Here is a 15,835-nt window from a genome sequence, read left to right on the forward strand (position 1 = left end):
GGGCTGTTATATATTTCAGGAGAGGAAGGCAGTCTTGAGGTGATACTCTGCAGAGGACTGCAGGTGATCTTTGCTCAAGTCCCAAGGTGATCTTAAGGTGGTATTGCATGTTTGTGGTTGTACAATACCCCCAAAAATACGTCTTGTTCACTTGAATTATTGCACACCAGCTGAGGGTTGCTGCCTTTCACAGGTCAGGACAACCAGCTGAGGTTGACAGGTCCACTCAGAAACTGCTTTTTCAATGAGGTGGCAAAGGAGTCCCTGGTGTGAGGATGAATATGTACTCTGGCTTACCTCAAAGAACAAATAGAATGACACACTGCAGCCCCTAAGGAATAACTTTATTATCAGCAGCTACACACTACATAAAAATATGTTTATTGTAAGTAAGCAAAACTGCAATTAAAGGAGATTTGATCATTGTAGGGAAGACTAGGTTCCCATGTTGCTTCTGAGTTCCCAGTGCTGCTCCATAATGATGTTTTGGACCTCACTTTCCACTGTTTCTTTCTCTCTATCTCCAAATCCTGTCACCACTCTGTTTAAACGCTTACGTACTCTTCAGAATTAATTTCCTTTCTCCAGTAGGGGAGACATGTCATGTCACATTCACTCCCATTTGTTGTAGTCCTCCTAACTCTCCACTTCATGTCATCATTATGTTAGGTGCAAGGCAAGGGACGCATCCTTATAAAAAGGCCAGCTTTTCCTCAGTTCTTTAGGTGGTTCTTTAAGCCTCTGATACAACTGAAACAATGGTTTCTATTGACTCTGTAAAGCCCATTTATGAATCATGATATGTCGCAAAAAACTTCTAGGAATATCCACTGAACTTCCAGGATGCTGCAAGGGTTGGTAACTTCATGGGAGCCAGGATCTGCAGGGGATCCTCGGAAGACTAGAGGGAGGGATGGGGGTCTTTCAGGGCCAGCCCCCAGCCCAGAGCATCAGGCACATCTGTGGGGATGTTGCAGCTACACAGAACAACAAAATAATGCCATTTTATACCAGTTGAGAAGATCTGGTAATCTCTTTCCAGAATCCTAGATAAATAGGAGGAGTTCAAAAAGTTACTTCTGTGGAAGAAACTGTTCTCCTTCTCTGACAGAAATCTTTTCTGGAAGTTAAACCCATGAATCAGCTTAATCTAGGTAAAATAGTTTTATATAAGCTTAATTGCATATGTGTATTAATAAACACACGTTTCCAAAGATATACATTTATCTTTAAAATTGTGCGCTGGTTTTGGCTGGGATAGAGTCAATTTTCTTCATAGTAGCTAGTATGGGGCTGTGTTTTGGATTTGTGCTGGAAACAGTGTTGATAACACAGGGATATTTTCGTTATTGCTGAGCAGTGCTTACACAGAGTCAAGGCCTTTCCTGCTTCTCACCCCACCCCACCAGCGAGCAGGCTGGGGGTGCACGGGAAGCTGGGAGGGGGCACAGGCAGGACAGCTGACCCAAAGGGGTATTGCATACCATATGATTTCATGCTCAGCATATAAACCTGGGGGGAGAAGAAGGAAGGTGAGAACTTTGGAGTGATGGCATTTGTCTTCCCAAGTAACCGTTACGTGTGATGGAGCCCTGCTTCCCTGGAGATGGCTGAGCACCTGCCTGCCCGTGGGGAGCAGTGAATGAATTCCTTGTTTCACTTTGCTTGCGTGCGCGGCTTTTGCTTTACCTATTAAACTGTCTTTATCTCAAACCATGAGTTTTCTCATTTTTACTCTTCCAATTCTCTTCCCCATCTCATGGTGCAGGGAGTGAGCGAGTGGCTGTGTGGGGCTTAGTTGCTGACTGAGGTTAAACGATGACAAAGTTTTAGGGTTTTATAACATCATAAATAAAATATAAAACATGATGAGTGAGATTTTGTATGAGGGAATACATGACCTATCTGGAAAAGAAAACAATACAAATAAATTATGGAACACAATTTCCTTTAAAAAGAGGAAAGAGGTTACTGAATATGGAAATTCAAGGATTTTCAAGTTTCTAACTTGCAGCATCTTTATTTTGGTGAGCATTAATAGCACAATTGCACTGGTAATGTAAATCCCAGTAGAACTTGTAAACCTTGAATCAGAATTCATTTACTTTTTTCTTTTCTGTAATAATGAGTATACATGGAAATAAATCTCGTATTTCTTCATTCCTGTTTTCTTACAGTCTTTCGAGATTGGCGAGGAGGGGATTTCAGCTAGATGGCAGAGCTGTTAACGCGCAGCGCTCTAGTTCTCGGTGGCGGATTAGCTATTTACATTACGGGGATGCATGCTGTAGGCGGGAGTCCACTGACGTACAGTGAGGGAGTTTTCAGATTCCAAAGATATTACAGGCTGGACAAAGCACGTGCAAACACAAATGCTAAGCCACTTGCCAAAGAAGGAGTTGATGGCAAAGCTCAGGGAAGAACTCTTTTCACACCTAGTGAAAGGTCTTAACAACTTGACTGTGCTAATTTTCAACATCCTTTTTTGGAGGATTGCTGCTTCTGTAAAACCCTTGATTTGAACAAAGCTATTCACATAGGAATCCTAATCCAGTTTAGGCCCAGAGCCCAGACCTGAATGCTGTTTAGTGACTTGCTGGTAACGAACTGCTGAGGCCTAATATGAATGTACAGTCCTTTCTATGCTTAATGAAGCCCACCTGTACATTGTATGGTTTTCTCGTATGTTTGAGTAACCCCAACACAATCAGCTCCCCTCAATGGTGTATCTAAATGTTAGCAAAATAGTAATAATATTACTACTATTACTGTGTTGATATTTTCGTGTCATTCTTAGAGATGGCATGGGGAGGTGGGCAAAGCAACTAATAGGCTTGAACTATACTGACGCTTGAATAAATCCTTCTCTCAAATTAGGTTGTACTCAAACCCATCTGTTATTGCTCCTCCAGTTCTGTGGAAAACAGGAGAGTTAAATAATTTCAAGATTCCGTTTGCTTCCTTTCTGAGTACAGAATTTCAATATCATTTTTGGAAGAGAGGATCAAAAACTGTAAAAATAAACTCTTCTCCCACATTTACATACAACCTAAGAGGAAAATGAAGACATTAATCTGAGTATAGGCCTTGTGCACAGGAAAAACTAACAGGAAACACATTAATGCTATAAACACTGTCAAAGTATGAGATTTAGACATGAAGAAGAAAATAGTTTAAATTTTAAAGAACTTTTCTGAAAGGGATTACATTTTCCCAAGTAATATCTCCCATTAATTTAACATGTTCATTGTTTTCCTACCCATAGCCATCAAATTATTCTTCCTTTTTCGCACACAGTGCTGGTATCTACTGATGGATTAGATTGTTTACAAAGTCTGCAGTTCAACAGATTTTGAAAACTGTTGCAATTCAGAAGTTAATAGCTGGTTCTCTTGAAAGTGGAAGGTCAGAATTAAAACTCTGTACCATGAGGCTGTCACTGTGAGTATGGGTTTGCAAATGATCTCTCAGGCTCAAACAGAATATACAACAGCAAAATGTATTATGTAACTTTTAAAACACTTAGGAATATGTTTGAGATTGACTTTGATATGTAGGTATGTAAGACACTTAAAAAATGGAGCATTTTGGAGACCATTTTGACAAATGATACTTCCCCCAACAATTGGCCAGCAATGGAAGCTGTGTCACTTCTAAGTGCATCTAAATTGCTTAGTACTATTAAGAAGTCATTTAAGTTTCAGCAGTGTTTTGTCTGATTCTGAAACTGAGCACTTAAAATGTATGGCTTGTCCAAACACATAATGAAAACATTATTTTTTACTTTCTTTTTAAGCCAGTCCACAAACACACACACAACCCAAACTGAAAAGAAATAAAATGGCAAATGACGATGACATGTTCTATCAAAGAAATGAGTGAAATAGGATCTATCACTGTGCCAGTCTGGGTATAAGAGCTTTCTTCTAGGACTCAAGGGGATATTAAAATAAGAAAGCCTTTTTCAGCAGTTTGCGTGATTCATGATTTAGAAGCAACATCCATGAGTTTCATAAGCCAAGGAAAAGCTTAGGTAGATACAAAATAATACAGAATAAGTGAAAAGGATTTTTGATCAACCAAACCACTCAAATGGACATAATTCATATGTTTCTACAGCAAAATGAGTGGGAGAAAGTTTCTGTGGAAGTTACTAAGTATAAGTTACAAACTCATACAGAATATTGTAGTTTGTTTCTCTTTATATCCTTATGTATTTGTGCAGCACCTAGTACTGGTAAGAGTCAAAGCACTGACAGGAATCAAATACAAATCCTACGCTCAGTAGTCAGTAGAAACAGAGCTTTTTTCCTGTGATCAATCTTGTAGCCATTTTATCCACCTCTTCCGATGTAAATGCATGGGAAAAAGTATAGACAGTTACAACTCATCCATTGCCCAGTATCAACGGTCCAGTAAACAATTTAAAGTTGTTAACAGCATTAGTGTTTATAAGTGGCAGCTCAACAACGTAAAAAAAGTCTTAAGGGCATTCTATCCTTAAGAAAGGATGGGGATAATCATATGGTGGGTAAAGGTAAATCTTATGATGATTCCCATTACATTGCCTCAAACTCCACCTTTCAAATGGATCTTCATACACTGAGGTGGAAGAACACCTATTTGTTTGTGCAAAAATAATTACTTTTTTCTTAATATCCTTCTTGAAATTCCCTTTTGTTCTTAAAGAAAATAGATAAATAAATAACAAGTTGCTATTGTGCTGAGATCACTGCTCAGCATGCCAGGAAATAATCCTGCCTTTTTCCAGCTCTCTGCTCTGTATATATGAGACTTGCATTTAGACTGTGAGATTTCTTACCCAGAGAAGGTCGTCTTTATTCAAATTTTGCATGATCCCCACTCCAATGGGAACTTTATTCCACATCATGGGCTTCTAGGCAGTACAGAACTCAAAATGTATATCATAAGCAAAGTGGTGAATAAATACTTCACTCACTTCAGTAAGTACTTCGTAAGTGATTGAATCCTCATGCATTGATGGGAACTTGAAGAACAGTAGGAATGTTCAGAGAGTAGCGTGATGGCACATAAACTGGCATGGCAGAAGCAGCTGTGTTCTCAAGACTGAAGACTTTGTCATTAGAAATCCACAACTATAAAGGTACAAGTCCAGAACTATCTTTGGTTTACCATATGCAACCACTGAAGTCACAAAAAACAAAAAAATTTCCATTCCTTCGGTGGAGGAAGGTAGAAAAGGAAACGTTCCTTCCCACACAGAGGTCCAGAATTCAGCAGTGATTCAATATTCAAGTAAGTTATAGTTCTTTACATGCTTATCTTAGGACTTAGATGTATTGTTATATGCTTTGCTGGATCAAATTCTTTTAATTTGAGATGCTAGCATGGTAAAAACCAAATACTGCCTAAATTCAGTAGCAGATAAGTAACTTGCCCTTGTTTTCCTGACCACCCAGTTGTGGCCGTTCAAAATGCCTTTTCTAGTAGTCTTCTTGACAGCATACCTCCTTAAAGAGAGACTTATAACACAAAATATAAATTTTGAAAATCTGTGGAAGAAAAAGGTATTTCAATAAGTCAGTCTCTTAAGGTACAAAAGCTCTTCTCAATGTAGATCAGAAAACACTGTTTTTAACAATAATATCTGATGAAATGCAATACAGTTTGAAACAAAAACATTGTTTATATTGAATTACAGTGAAACTGAGAACCTATCCCTAATTATCTTTTGAAATAAAAACTACACGTTGTACCGTAAAAAGGACTGCATATTAAATGAAGACTTATCACTGTATTGTTGGACAGTAATTTTATCTATGTCCAACTTACTTATTTAGTAGTTAAATTTAGAACTCGATTCTTTCCAAAAGGTTTCAGTAGCCGATCAGCTCTGAAGTACAGCATCCGAGCAATGACTATGGTAAGACAATATGCTTTCACTATAGTAATAAGTGAAATTCAGCACCGACATGCAAACAAGTTCAACTGAGTGTCCCTTACTTCAGCTTCATTAGAGTTCAGCTTACTAATCGATAACTGAGTCAGCCATTGCTGCAGGCAGTCTGAGGAGATGAAAGGGAGAAAAAATACTGTTCTTGGAAGTATCATTTCTAGAGGATGTTAGCTCAAGGGTTCACAGTGACGTGCCACCAAAGCACTGACTCAGCTGCTGATCTAAAATGTTATCGGGAGAATTTATCCCTTGGAGCAATTGGAAATTTCCAACTATCTACAGACACTGTTCTGGTCAGAGTTTTAAGTTCAAAATACTCACCATGGACAGGAATGGGAGAAATACTGGATTCAGATAAATCAATAACTTATCTAAGATCTATCTATACTGTAGGCATGTGCTTGTAGATCATTCAGATTCATCCTGCAAAAGAAAATAGAAAATTATACCAGTCTCCGAAATTGCAATACACTGTCTGGCATTTTACGTAAAATCTCCATTTTTTGCTATTGGGAAATAAATTCAGTAAGCAAAAAAGAAAACAGGATTTGCTTTTGTAAGTATTTATTTATTTGTTTCCTTTAGTTTGTCATTTCAACACATTTGCAGGAAATCATAAAATATGGGTAGCAGTTTAAAATAACCTGATTGCATTTTTAAAAACTTTTACAAAAGGGTCTACAAAAGGGAGCTTGCTTAGTCTTTTTTAGAACTAGCAGATGTTTCAAGTACTTACCTGAGCACCTGAACCAGTAGCATTGAAGTGGCAATCATGGAATCAGCAATTCTGGTCTGCAGTTTTGACTGCTGTTCACTACTTGTATAACTTCTGGCACTCTTCCCTGCACTCTGCCTGTACTGCAGCCTCATCCTGCTCTTCCAAGGGTCATACTGTTTTATGTGTTGCAAAAAGTTGCATTCCTGCAAATCTGCAAGAACATTCATAGGACTTTTTTTAACAAAGAAATGAAGCAAACTACCAAAACAGAAAGAAGAAAACTGGGAGTAATAGCTTGAGTCCTCCTAACATGTACGAGAGCCTTACATATTTATTTCATGTGTTTCTTAAAGAAGTGATGCCTATGCAATTATAGAGCTTTTGGGCATATTTGTGTAAGTTTACCCTAAATATCTCTTGAACAGAGTTTTCATGTGCAACGAAAAAGACCTTTGACAAAGGTCTTAAGAGTTCCCTGAGTGAACCTCAGGGTTTCTTAAGTAGAACCTAATAGGTGCTTCAAAGAGAAGAGGGACTATTAACACACCTTCCCCTTCGACACTATCATATGAAAGGACATGACACAAACTCAGGCTTTTCTAGATGACAAAAAAACCATTCTGGAGAGAGATGTTATGAATTCCACTACTGTGACTTCCACTGCAGGAAGTATCGGTTGGATGAGCGGACTGTGAGATGGATCGAGACTGGTTAAGCAGCAGAGCTCAAAGGGTTGTGGGCAGTATTGCAGAGTCCAGTCGGAGGCCTGTAGCTTGTGGTGTTCCCCAGGGATCAGTACTGGGTCCAGTTATGTTCAACATTTTCATCAATGACCTAGATGAAGGGTTGGAATGCACCCTGTCGTGGTTTAACCCCAGCCGGCAACTAAGCCCCACGCATCCACTCGCTCACGCCCCCACGGTGGGACGGGGGAGAGAATTGGAAGAGTAAAAGTGAGAAAACTCATGGTTTGAGATAAAAACAGTTCAATAGGTAAAGCAAAAGCCGCGCACGCAAGCAAAGCAAAACAGGGAATTCATTCCCCACTCCCCATGGGCAGGCAGGGGTTCAGCCATCTCCAGGGAAGCAGGGCTCCATCACGTGTCATGGTTTCTTGGGAAGACAGACGTCATAACTCCGAATGTACCTCCACCCCTTCCTTCTTCTTCGTCCCAACTTTATATACTGAGCATGACGTTATATGGTATGGAATATCTCTTTGGCCAGCCTGGGTCAGCTGTCCTGCCTGTATCCCCTCCCAGCTTCCCGTGCATCCCCAGCCTGTTCGCTGCAGCCCAGCACGAGAAGCTGGACTGTCCTTGACTGCTCAGCAACAGCTCAAAACATCAGCACCTTATCAACAGTTTCTCATCCCAAATCCAAAACATAGTCTCACACTGGCTTCTGTGAAGAGAATTAACTCTACCCTGGCTGAAACCAGGACATCCCTCAGCAAGTTTGCTGATGATACAAACCTGGTAGGAGTGGCTGATCACCAGGAGGCTGTGCTGCCATTCAATGGAATCTGGACAGACTGGAGAGTTGGGCGGAGGGGAAATTGAACGAGGACAGGTGTAGAGTTCTGCACTTGGGGAGGAACAACCCCATGCACCAGTACAGGTTAGGGGTTGACCTGCTGGAAAGCAGCTCCATGGAGAAGGACCTTGGAGTCCTGGTAGACAATAAGTTATCCATGGGACAGCAATGTGCCCTGGTAGCCTAAAGGGCCAGTGGTCTCCTGGGGTGCATTAAGAAGAGTGTGACCAGCAGGTTGAGAGAGGTTCTTCTCCCCCTCTACTCTGCACTGGTGAGGCCTCATCTGGAGTATTGTGACCAGTTCTGGGCTCCCCAGTTCAAGAGAGACAGGGAACTTTTGGAGAGAGTCCAACGGCGGACTACGAGGATGATTAAGGGACTGAAACACCTCTCGTATGAGGAAAGGCTGAGAGACTTGGGGCTGTTTAGTCTGGAGGAGAGAAGGCTGAGAGGGGACCTTATCAATGTCTATAAGTATCTGCAGGGTGGCTGTCAGGAGGATGGAGCCAGTCTCTTTTCAGTAGCGCCCAGTGACAGGACGAGGGGCAATGGGCACAAACTGCAGCACAGGAAGTTCCACCTCAACATGAGGAAAAGCTTCTTTACTGTGAGAGTAACGGAGCACTGGAACAGGCTGCCCAGAGAGGCTGCGGAGTCTCCTTCTCTGGAGACCTTCAAAACCCGACTGGATGCGTTCCTGTGCAACCTGCCCTGGGTGATCCTACCTTGGCAGGGGGGTTGGACCAGATGATCTTCAGAGGTCCCTTCCAATCCCTACCATTCTGTGATTCTGTGACATGAAAACCCCTCTGACCTCATGCTGTATCAGGCATTGGTGAGTCCAATAGCACTACCTGTTCCCAAGAGAACAAGGCTTCTGTATTCCTGTGCCCCATGAGACAGTCATTAGCTTCTGGATGCAGAGGCTTGTCTCATGGTTTTGACATACTTGCTTTTGGCCATAGTGTAAAGCACAATGCAGAGGAAATCTGCCCAGAAAATCGATCTAATACTCCTTTTGAGAAGCACAAAAATGCAAAATTTGAACATCTCCATTGAAAATAAAAGGGCCTATTTTGAGACAACTTTCAAAGATAATTAACTATCATTGTTTAAGCAACAGGGGGACCATTTATTTTAAAACGAGGTTATTTTTAAATGAAGATTGATCATTTATGATGTTTGTGGTGTAACTCCAGAGGTGTCAGGGCACTATGGGGGCTGGCAGTTCCCTGGCGCTGGGGCCCACGGGCGATGCAGACTCTCCCAGAGTGCCAGGGCTGGTCCCAAGACCTCAGCCAGGAACAGGGCAGTACAGGGGCACCAGGGGAAGTAGGAGGCAGCGCCAGCCCTGGGCTCTGGCATGTCCCTGGGGATGGGGACGGACCAAGGCCAGAACAGAATATTGGCCTATTGATGGGACTGGTTTGGTGGATTCCACGGCCAGAGAGGGCAGGGTTCTGGCAGAGCTGGAGACCAGTGTCCTATGGTGTCACTGAGGCAGGGATGGGCAGGCCAGCAGGGCTGAAATGGGCTCCAGAGCCATAGGCAGAAATGGAGAAGAAGAGATGCCCTAGGTGCAACCTGTGAGTGCCCTCAGAGCCCTGACAAATAAACCACAGAGATTTTTTTGTGCTAGTCATTGCAATATTTATTTGTAATCCATATGTGGACTAACACTATGGAGTGCCACAATCTTTAATATGATTACCCTAAAATACCATTGCAGGGTATAAAAATTATATTATCATATTTTATAGACAGAAAACTGAGAGACAGAGCCATTCCGGAAGATCATGAAAGAGATTTTAATCCCTATGTTCCCTGCTATAAAGAAATTGCCAACCATGAGATTATCATTTTGGGCTGAGATAAACTGCTGTGGTGCTATGACAGGCTGAGGATTGTAGGGCCAACATTCATCAGCACCTGCTACAGCACTGACTCTTACCTGATGGGGAAAGACTTGTTGCAGCACAATTTTTGGGGAGAAAGAAGACCAAAGGGCTTTTGTGATCACCACTGTTTAATACTGCAAAATATGTGAGACTGCTTATTTCATATACATTAAAGTTCTGTTTCCAAGTGGTCAAGTCCATTTGAGTATTGTGGGGTTAAACATGCTTAAACTGACATAGGTTTGATGATCCTTCCCTCCTGAGGATGAGCTAGGGCACACAATCAATTCAGACGCATGAGTTCTTTCCTGGATCTGGACCATATTTTCCAACTCTGGAAAGAAGAGAGTCCATCATGCATTGAGTTATCTGTTAGACTGAAAAAAAAACGGAGAGGAAATTATGAACCAGATGGAGTCAAATCAACGAAGGCATCAGGATCAGGCTAAAAAGATAGGTTTTTCATTATACTTGGCCCAACTATTTTTCTTTGCTTGCTCCGTGGATTATATTTTTTTCCCTTCCCTGTTGGCTTCTTGTCATCACATGCCATGAACAAACAGAATAGTAGAAATCACACTTTAATATGAGACACCATTCCCCTTTTGCAATGCTCTTCTGTGCAGTGGCTGTTAGAGTTCAGCAAGATATGGAAATATAACACAGAATGTAACTGGGTTTTTTATTTCCTTTTCATAGTTAAAGAATGTTTATTGAAATTGTTTTTCATTGTTTATCTTGTTCTCACTTAAAAAAGACAGGACCACCTGCATATAGATAACAGGAAGGGAAATGAGTTTTTGTATCGTTTATTTTAAGTACAAACATTGCTCTTTATAGTCAAAATCTTCTAAGGGACTGATGTTATCTTGACTGTATTTGTTTTACTTCTCCTCAATTCAATTTACGGAAAATGTCCTAGTGCCACATGCAATAGAGTCAATACAGAGATGCACAGTATAGCAGCATTAAGTTTCTCTCATTTTGATCACTTGCCAATTCTCCACCTGAGTATGAAATGAAGACTCCAGTGCCTCAGCAATTCAGCTTTAGAATTTTTGATTTGACTGAAAGAAGTTAAAAACAGTCAGCAATGCTGGGACAGAGTATGATGGAAGGGAACTAGTTTTGTGTTGTTTGTGGGATTAATCTAACAGAGAAATGAATATTTTTGGACAGCTACAAAATGGTATGGCTTCTCATATAAACTTTTAGAGTAACTGTAGTATGGAGCAGACACATTACATAACAGCCCAGTAATCCAAGTGTCCTCATAATCTTGGAGACTTGTAGGTCAACCCATATGTCCATGCTTCACTAGTATGAAAATCATATGATAAAAGAAGGAAGAGAGGAAAGGAGGTAGATAGCCAGCATTCACATATCATTGTGCTAGGAGCTCGGATATTAGTCAGGACACACAGTCCCTGGAGCTAGAAACATTCCTATTGTCATGGCATATACTTATCATTGTCATATAAAAGCAACATTTATCCTGTGATGCCACTGTGATTTAAAAACAACTTTAGTGATCTAAAAACAACTTTAGTGATCTAAAATCACTTTTTAAAGTATCTTCTTGCTTGGCTTGAAATTTTCTTCTGTGTCTGCGAAGTATGTCTCTGAACTAGCCCAGAGCTGCTTTCTAAATGATTAGATATGTCTCTCTTCTGCCTTAATCCCATGGGAACCACGGTACCCTGGCATATTCTGCAAGGATTCTGCAATCTCCTCCTGAAGTTCAGGAGTTTGTACCATGTTGAGACATGGTACAAAAAAAGGACAATGACAAAGTGTTTAACTTTCTACGTGTCTTAGTAACTGGGACACTCAGCCTAGGTTTCGGTCTTGCATCCAAAGATAACATGTACTTTATGGCCCAAGAACTCTTTAATGTGAACTGTGTAATACTGAAGGATTTCCAAACCTCAGGATTTCCTGTACAGAACAGTGGCCTTAGCACAAGGCATAGAGTGCTTCCTGTGCCTGTTCGTGTGCTGCTTAGTCTTTCACTCTGTACCTGTGAATGTAGCATGTCTTTTCTGCTAAGAGGTGTATCTACAGCAAGAAGAGTAAAAAGAAACTAACTCTTTGGATGCTCAAGTTATTCTGCTACTAAAATTAAGGACATACCAAATAATGTTTTTCCTGTAAATTTTCATTGGAATGTGAACTAATATCATGTTAAGTTATGCTTTAGATAGATTCAAGACTTGTTAGAGTCTTAATATATTTTTAGACTTTCTTTACTCTTAATCTCCTTAATTCATCCTGGATTGGAAATAAAGAAATCTAGATCCTCCCTGAGAAGAGATGTTTCCCAACAATTTTATGAATAGCTAAGAATCTTCTACAATCATTAACAAATAAAGCACTAAAGCATGTGATCTTGTGTATATGACTTCAAATACATTAGGATTGCAGATGTTAGTGGGTTCTGCTTCTCTTGTCTCTTCTGTGCTCTCATAGAGTACATTTGCTATGAAACAATAAGAGAAAGATGAGTTTCATTTTTTAATCCAAAACAACTCATGTTTTAACTTCTATTTTCAAACTTTACATTTTAATTTGAATTCCTTCAGTGGTAAGTAAAGGATCTAACTGTGGGACAGTAAGTTCTTAATTAGACATTTTGATTACATTAGAGATAGCCTTGAATGACTAACTTTGTTAGTTAGCCATTTGTATAAGTTTGATATAAGCTAGCCAGTTTGTATAAATTCTCCAGTAGGACTGCTCTCTGCCTTTTGAAAGTCCAATTAACTCTTGCTCATGTACCACACTGGATTTAGAGAAACTTGGCACCTATTCAGTTTTTTCCTGTTCTGACCTTCAAGTGCTCTACCGACTGATACAAGGTGAGAAGTCACTCACTCATGTTCCAGCATAAATTGTAGTAAAAAAGAAAATGGACTAGCAAATCTGCCACTGGGTGTGAAGACAAAAATAACTTTAGTGATCCATGTTGATCTGAAATCAGCACTTCTTTTTGCACCGGCCACTACCAGGTAACTACTTTACTTGGACTGCAGACTAAGGCTACATTAAACCAACAACTTAGTGTGAAGTCTCCACGTCCCATTAGCCAGACTCCCTGAATCATGAAGTCCTGGTTGTTCCTAAATGAAAAGTCAGGCATTTTATTACATTGACTGGGTTTACAGCAATGAAATACAGTTACATCAGGAAAACTTCTGACCTTTTGCTGTATCTTTTTGAGAACTGCCCTGCTAATAACCATTCATATTAATTGGATATCTGAAAACAGATGTTTCAGTACAATTCTTCATTCCCTGATGTTCAGTCACCCTGCTAATAGTACTTACTGCCACCCATCAAGAGATAATAGACTCAATATAGTGTAACAAGATTAAACTGAATATTTGACTAACATCAGTGTCTGTTCTCTGCCAGTGCCAGATGACTAACTCAAACATTTTAAGAAGTTTTACTTTGTTGACTCTGTTATGACACACATTGAACCTGACCCTCTAAAAACACCTATGATGTTATCTAGTGCTAATAAACCGATGTGTGAACACAGGAATTGAGGACTTGGTACTTACTGAGTTCTACCAGGCCTGCTGTCATGGCAGCAACCTTTCTTTTGAAGACCAGGATAGACAGGGTAGTAACTCCCAAGAGAACCTCCACATATTTCACCTCAGTCGTCAACATTTTTAGTGACTGTAAATCAGAATAATTCAGCTGTGGGGATGATGTGAATTAATTCAGTTAGCTTTTGGTTTTCACTGTTTGCTTTTGTCCCATTCAAAAGCTGAAATTCTAAGTAGTAAAAGTAAACTTATCACACACTATAAAAGTTGTGGAGAAACACATCTTTCAAATATTATTTTTGATAGGATGTTCAAAATTTTTTTTTTTCATTAGTTAGTTTGGTTTTAAACTTGAACTGCTTGAGGTGGATGCCAGACAAAATCCTGGAACCATGATCTTCTTGGATCAGTTTCAGAAAGTGTAGTACCTTTACCATGGTTAACAAAGCATAGCTCCCTCTTTGTCCCCTTTTTCATCGCATGGATCTAATGAGGCTGATCTTTCATTTCAGGGATACAAACTCATGTGTTCAAAACGAAAAGGGGTGGAGTCTTTGCTGTCAAACCAGTTGAACATTTCAATATTTTTGATTGATTATCAGAAGGATAATACAAAACCAAAGCTAACTGGTAATATAAACCCAAAGCTACCTCAAGTTAAAGTAGATTATTTTAAGACTAAATTAAAATCTAAATTAAAATTCAGTTCCATCAACAAGTATGGAAGTTATTGGTGTGAGCCTGTGACTATAAGAGCCCTCATGTATATAGTGGAGTTTTACTGTAAAAACTACTATCGCTAAAGGTGCAAGAGGTAATGGCAATTGCCCTGACAAATTGTCTCCCTGAATATATAAATAGCACACTCTTTACAATATTAATTGAAGAAAGATCCAGGAATAGTAAATACATATTTTATTCTATAAATCAGTTTGATATACTATGGCTTACTTGAAACATATCCATCGACAATGATCAGAATATTAATTAATATCAGAGAAAGGAAATGAGAAGAGAAGATGTCCTGGAAGAATATTCAGATTTCCAAAGGAGCTTATTAACAAAGATATATTCCTGTTGTCAAAACCCTTCTTTCAGCCATCTTTCTTCAGGGCTTATGCGTGGTACCTATGAATAGAATCACAGCCATTTACAGGAGGGTTGAAGGCATATGGCAAATCACTTACAAGAATGTTTCTCTAACTTCGCTGTGAGATTGCACATATTTCCATAACTTTCTGAGTCATAAATCTTTATATCAGGAAAAGAACTTAAACATCGTTAAAGCTTTATATCAGACCCCACTGCTTCTTACATGCTGTCTGATATCTCTCATAAAGTGCTTTTCCTATGACCCTAATTGAGGGAACATCCCTGCCAGCCAACTGGTTGAGCCTGGGGGAAAACAGGACTCGGAAAGGGCCCCAGGCGGCACCGGCAGAGGAGGAGGGAGCCCAGGAGGCGGCAGCAGCAGAGGGAGCCCGAGGCCGGAGGAGGAGGAGGGCGGGAGGGGCTGCAGGCCCGGAGCAGGGATCCCCCGCAGCCCTGGAGAGAGCCCGCGGGAGCAGAGACCCCCCCGCAGCCCGGGGAGGGCCCCAGGCCGCAGCAGGGGGATATTTCCTGCAGGAGCTGCGGCCGTGGGGAGCCCGGGCGGGAGCAGGTTGTCCCTGAAGGGCTGCAGCCCGGGGAAGGGCCCGCGCTGGAGCAGGGAGACCTGTGAGGAGGGAGGAGCGGCCGAGAGGGGCTGGGAGGGACTGACCGCAACCCCCGTGCCCACCCGTGCCCCCCTCGGGGGGAGAGGGGTCGGGAGTGAAGGGGTGAAGCTGGGAAAGGTGAAAGGGTGGGCCTAGGAAGAAGGGGAAAAGAAAGGTGTTTTAATGTTTCCCTTTTGTTTCATAGAAACATAAAATCATACAACAGTTTGGTTGGAAGGGACCTTTAAAGGCCATTCAGTCCAACACCCTTGCAACAAGCAGGGACATCTTTAACTAGATCAGGTTGCTCAGAGCCCCGTCCAACCTGACCTGGAATGTTTCCAGCGATGGGGCATCGACCACCTCTCTGGGCAACCTGGGCCAGTGTTGCACCAACTTCACTGAGAAAAAATTCTTTCTTAGATCTAGTCTAAATCTACCCTCTTTTAGTTTAAAAACATGATCCCTTGCCCTATTGCAACAGGCCCTGCTAA

The sequence above is a fragment of the Phaethon aethereus genome, assembly GCF_964289735.1.
Source record: "Phaethon aethereus genome assembly, chromosome: 2".
Taxonomy (NCBI): domain Eukaryota; kingdom Metazoa; phylum Chordata; class Aves; order Phaethontiformes; family Phaethontidae; genus Phaethon; species Phaethon aethereus.